Genomic DNA, 6,380 nt, shown 5'->3' with positions numbered 1-6,380 from the left:
TCACTAGGCCTTATCTCTAAGGGAAGACAACTGTCTACCCAGCTTGATCTGATGTCCCCCAATGTCTTGTCACTTGGTCAGGAAAGATGTCTGAGGGTTTCACTGCAATGACTTCTTTGGGGAGTAGAGGCACCTGTTGAAAGGTAAACAAGCTCTCAGGGAAGGGATAACCTGGCAGTTTTTCAGAACTGAGCACACTCATGAACATTAGACCATTTCATATGAGAGGCTGAGGGAAAGTTTGGATACTTGGTGTGCTGCAGCTCTGAGAAAAGCATTTTCACAAAGTGCTGGCACTCCTGTACATACCTAGTAGCCTGTGCAGGGGAGTGAGCCAGCTTCCCCTGCATGTGGTCAGAGGGTCACACGCTCTCTGTATAAAACTGAATTCCTAGGATGGTACTTGGGGTTGCCTTTCTCTTTTTCTGGCTTTTCTTCTCTTCTTTCCTGGTCTTGGTTTCTCTCTCTGCATTCCCTTCAGGGTGTGGAAAGCTTGCCATGTGCCCCCTCTGCTTTCCCGACTTCCTTTTAGGGACTCATTGCATGGCTCAGAGCCTGGCTACACACAAAAAAGTGCCACTGTAGGGGCAGGCAGCCCTCCCTCCCTTAGAACATGCTTCTGGCTGGAAGGCCATATACCTGTGCCTCACAAGCACCCTGCCTGTGGGGCAGCTATCTAAGAGCAGAGTCCCTGGTTCTGCTGGTGGATCTGCCCTGAAGGCAACAACTCCACTGACAGAAAAAGGGGAAAGAGCAGGATCCCTCAGGGACAAACAGGAGTCTGCAAAAGGACAAAACAAACAAACAAACAAACAGAAAACCAGAATCAGGATTCCAAAATGAAGGAATATCAGGAAGTGCCAATGAGCAGGCAAGTAGAACTGGATGAGAAAAGAAATCAGGTAGACTTGTGTTCAATATTCTGTAGCTGTGCCGTTTTGAAGACTTAATGTCTTTGAGACTTAACATTTTTTTTTTTTTTTTTACAAATGGTAGGTAAATAATATAATCTGTTTTATAAGGTATAATTTTTTAAAAACATGATTAGCACTGATTTGGGCTCATAATAGGTATTTTTAAATGTTAACTATCATGGTTATTATTAAGAGCATTTACAGTGGAGTGGTAAATAGAGTTTGAATAAGAAGTTAAAAAGTGAAGTCTAGTTGGAAAGGGAGAGTTATAGTGTTAACTTTTGGCTCAGGTGGGGTTGAAGTATGGATTTTTTAGGATGAAGAAACCTTGGGCATGGGTAAAGATTCAGAAAGAAGTTAGAGACAGGATATTAAAGGGAAAAGGGAATGATTTATAAATCAAGTTGCTGAAAAACTTAATAGGAGGTAGATGTAATCTCAGCAGCAAGAATTATCACCATAAGGAAGCGGGGACACCTCTAATTTGAAAGAAAGGGAAGCTTTGTAAGGATGCACAGACATTTTATAAGTTTAGAAGAGGTGAAAACAGAGGGCAAGACTGAGAATTTGAGAGATTTTTGAAATTTGAGAGATTCATGACGAGTGGATTCTGATCTATGAAGAGCATTTGGTGGTGACCATGGGATCATGGCCTTTGGAAGAATATGAGGGGGAACCCCCCAAAACTGGAATTATCTTTTGGAGGAGGGGCCCCTTGTAGTACAGGCTTCCCTCGCTAGGTGAGTGCTCTAGGAACCCATCTGTATCAGTGCACCAGCTGGCGTTGTTGTGAGAAGCTGTGTTTGGCTTCAGTGAATTTTTTTTAAGTCTCTTTCATTGTGTTTGCCCATTTCAGGATGGGCGAATTATAAGCACACCTGCCCCCACCACGCTGAATGTTCAGCAGTTTTTGACCAAAAGTGGTATGATCCCCATGCCTCATCCTCCCTACTTTCTCAACCTCACTCCACGCAACTTTTTTTTTGTTTCTCCAGATGAAAAAGTCCTCAAAGGTTTTGCCAATATGGAAGAGGTGAGACAAAAAACAGCAGAAGCACTAAAGGCATCAACATCTATGAGTTCAAAAACTGTTCCACTTTCATAATCAGAGTGGAAGCCCTTCTGATTTTGCTATATCAGAACTTTCCCACAGAACTTTCCCACAGAACTTTCTGTGATGATAGAAATGTTCTGTACTCTACACCTTCCAAAATGGTAGCCACTCTATAGTTCTCTGTGGCTACTAAATGCTTAAAATGTTAGCTAGTGCAACTAAGGAAGTAACTGTTTAGTTTTACATAATTTTAATTAATTAAAAATTTAATTTAAATAACCACACATGGCTAACGGATACCATGTTGGACTGCATGGTCTATGGGCATTATAGTTTTAAGTGTTCCAATCTTTTTCCAGTGTATTCTCCATATTACTGTTTCATATAACTTCTTAAAATGATTCTTGTCATGTGATTCTCTCATCTCTTTAAAACATCTCTAATAGTTTTGTGTTTTCAACGAAAGTGAAGTAAGGTAAGGTCTTAGCAAGGGAGGAAGAGGCCAAAAGAGGAAAAGGACACAGAGTTAACATGTGATCTAAACATCTATATCTAGAGAAACAGAACCAACAAAATCTATCTCTCTCTCTATCTATCTATCTATCTATCTATCTATCTATCTATCTATCAACTATCTATCTTAGCAAGACATTTATTTTAGGAAATTGTGGAGATTGGAAAGCCCAAAATCTGTAGGGCAGGCCAGCAGTTGGAGACCTAAGGGAGAGTTGATCTTGTGATCCAAAATCCATCTTCTGGAAGAATTACTCACTCTTTTAGGGGATCTCAGTTTTTTTCTTTTAACACCTTCAACTAATTGAATGAGGCCTACCCACATTATGAAGGGTAAGATGTTTTATTCAAAGATGACTAATTTAAATATCAGTCTCATCTGAAAAAAAACTTCACAGCAACATCTACAATGGTTGACCATGGCCTAGCTAAGTTGGCATAAAATTAATGATCATACCTCTGCCTAGACATTTATCATTAATACAGTACTTGATATCAGAGAAGAAACAAAGTAAGGTTTCCTAGTTTTCTAGTTTTCTGCCATGACATAGGGTGGACATTCTAAAGCTTTCTTTTTCCTTAAAAACCTTTACACCCTGGCTCTTTGACCATTTCTATTGTCTACACCCAGATCTTTGGCCATTTACTTGCTTATGAAAACCCAACACAACCTTGCTGTCTCAGTTCTACCCATGTGGATTCTTATCAGGCTGATTATCTAAGAGAGACGCCTGATACTAGGACTGCAGCAATGTGAGCAGCTTTGGTCTTTCCTGTGCTAGCTCTGACATGGCTAAACAGGGAATTGGAGGTGAAAAGCTTTATATCTTGTTTTCAGTTCACTGAGTCATTTAGTCACTGCCTGACTCTGTAAATGTGACAGTGTTATTAACAGCTTGAGCCCAATTTGATTTATTGGCAAAATTAAATTCTATACTTCCACAATGATGTCAGTATTTCCTGGGCCTTTTTTAAAAAGCCAGGCAGAGCAGCAACTGTTAGCTTAACTGGTTAATCCATAAGTTTTCCAGGCCAGTTGCTCTCTGGATGTCAAGAGAGCAGTGTACTGGCTATTCTGCTCTGTTGAACATAAAGAGAAACCTCTCCTTGCAATTTCCAGTGTAGTCAAACCATTAAAACCACTCTTTTTCAAAATATTCTTAAGATTGTGATTTGCCCTTCTAAGTGTTATTTAATAATAGGATTCTTGTTAAAGGAAGTTTGCTTTTTCAGAGAAAGTAACAAGCTTTTTAAACAAGGAGATAAATATTAGAAGCACAATTTATTGTTGTTACTTATACTAAGCTGGCAAACTTGGCCAGCTTAAGAATATGAATATAACTGTATATTAAGCACTGTGAGGATAAAAAATTAGTGACAGCATTTCTAGACTCTGTAAAATTATTTCCATCATTATCACTCTATTTTATGAAAATTAAACTTTGGAAAAATATATTATGTAGTTAAATAAAGCACAACAGATATAATCACAACTTTCTTCTTAAAGATATTCACATTGGGGAAAGGACTCAGATAGTCCTTTTTAGTGGGTGATACAACCCATCCGTCTGGTAAGTGGAACTAATGGGGAAAGACAGGATTGTGAAATCTGAGCTCCCGGTGTCTCCAGAAAACTTAGGATTTTACTCATGAAAATAAAATAGGAATTATAGCAAGTAAACTTTCACATAAATCCATTATTTCTTTGTGTACACGTAGAGTGTGACACCATCAGTCAGTCTCAAGTTTGTTTGCTTGTTTTTCTTAATTAAAATTGAGCAGCCTGCTTGGCTCAAAGGCCTTTTGGAAGACTGGGATAAATTGAGTTCAACCTAGTGTAGGCACCATTGTTAAAGAGATACTTCAATTATATAAAAGAACTTAGTATGTATAAAATATCCAGTTGCAATTTGGAAAAGATGTTGTGGACCTTGGGCATAGAATGAAAATGAACAATTCCAGTTACTATTGAATATACATGACCTTGTTTCTGATTGAGCAGATGACTATCAACCAGGTGTTTTTGATGACCAGTTACAGATCTCCAGTGAAAGGCCCCTGACCATGGATTGTCAGTGAATGAGTCAGGCCTCCGGGTAGAGGAGCCTGAGAAGAAAGGGCAGTGGACAGGGTTGCCATAGTAGGGATCTGTCTGAATGAGGAGGACTCAGAGCCTATGACCCCTGTGAGTAGATGCCATAGTGAGACCAGGAACTTCAGCTGTGGCCACTAGCACGTGACAACAGGGACCAGATAAACTGAGGCAAACTGTTCCTCAGAGGTCTGTATAAATGACAGAGTGGAATGGTAGCTCCTACTTGGGGGCCAAGATGATACACAAAATGCAGTTTTATACCATGATGGCTTGCATTGTCTAGTTTGAGTTTTCTACCATCGGTGGAAATGAGAGCTCAAGAGATAAATTAATCCAACTGAAGAAAAAAAAATAAAGAAAATTGTCTTTTGACATACTGAACTTCTGTGACTTAAAAATTCATACTAAGAAGACATATTCATTCTGCAAAATCACAGTTTGAGCCTGGATCTTTGACATTCTCATAGTCTAAAGGTACATCTGAATTATTTTGGTGTTAACAGTCATACATAGCATCCTAATAACATGCTGTTCTTCATAATCTACTCTGGTTATACTGATCTCTTTTAGCATCTTTAAAGTTTACTTATGAATTAGAAGCATATCAAATAATTCTGCTATTTCATCTCCATTTCCTGTTTAGTTAAATCTGAAGTTACCATCCCCTTTGTTAAATTACCTATAGCTAGACTTCAAACTCCTTCATTTGAAAGGCAGCAAAATTTTTTTGAGGTAGAATTTACATCAAATAAAGTATATAAATTAAAGTGAATATTTAAACTATTTTGACAGTGTATACACTCATGAAATCATTGCCACAATCAAGATGGTGAACACTTCCATCACCTCCAACAGATTCCTTCTGATTTTTAGCTGTCATTCCCTAAGCCACCAGCTGATACAATTCTTGTCAATTTATATGCCTTTTTGTACTTTCTAAAATTTTACATAAGTAGAATCATAGAGTATGTACTTTATTTGGGTCCAGCTTTATCACTGGTATCATGATTTAGAGATTTTTCCATGTTGTTTGTATCAATAATTTGTTCTTTGTTATCGTTAAGTAAGGATTCCATTACATGGACAAACCACATCTGGTTATAGATCCACCTGTTGCTGAACATTTCCCATACCATGACCCACAGTGTAATGGGTAAAATTGTGTTCTCGAAAAAGATATGTTCAAATCCTAAACTCTAGTGCTTGAGAATGTGACCTTATTTGGAAATAAAGTCTTTGCAGATATAATTAGTTAACATGAGGTCATACTGGATTAAGGTGAGTCCTAAGTCCATTCACTGGTATCCTTACAAGAAGAGAACAGACACATATAAACACAAAGGGAAGCAGGTCATGGGGGCAGAGATTAGAGCAAGGTAGCTACAATCCAAGAGAACCCCAACAATTGCCCAGAAGCTAGGAGAGAGGTATACAATAGATTCTTCCCTTGAGCCTCCACAAGGAACAAATGCACTGACATCTTGATCTCAGACTTTGGCCTCCTGAACTGTGGGAGAAAAGAGTATCTGTTGTTTAAGCCACCCAGTCGATGGTAATTTGTTACAGCAGCCCTAGTACACTAATACATGTTTTTTTGGTGATTTGAATAAAGCTGTTATGAATATTCACATAGCTTTTTGTGGACATATGTTCTTATTTCTTTGGAATAAATATCTGGAAGTGGAATATCTGGGACATAACTTTAACTTTTTAAGAAAATGCCAAGTTTTTCACAATGGTTGCAGCATTTTATATTCCCAACAGCAGATTAAGAGAGTTCCAGTTGTCATATCTCTTTGTAATA

Source organism: Furipterus horrens, unplaced genomic scaffold, assembly GCF_987537825.1.
Source record: "Furipterus horrens unplaced genomic scaffold, mFurHor1.1.pri manual_scaffold_6, whole genome shotgun sequence".
In the NCBI taxonomy this organism is placed as follows: Eukaryota; Metazoa; Chordata; class Mammalia; order Chiroptera; family Furipteridae; genus Furipterus; species Furipterus horrens.
This window is presented reverse-complemented; position numbering follows the sequence as displayed.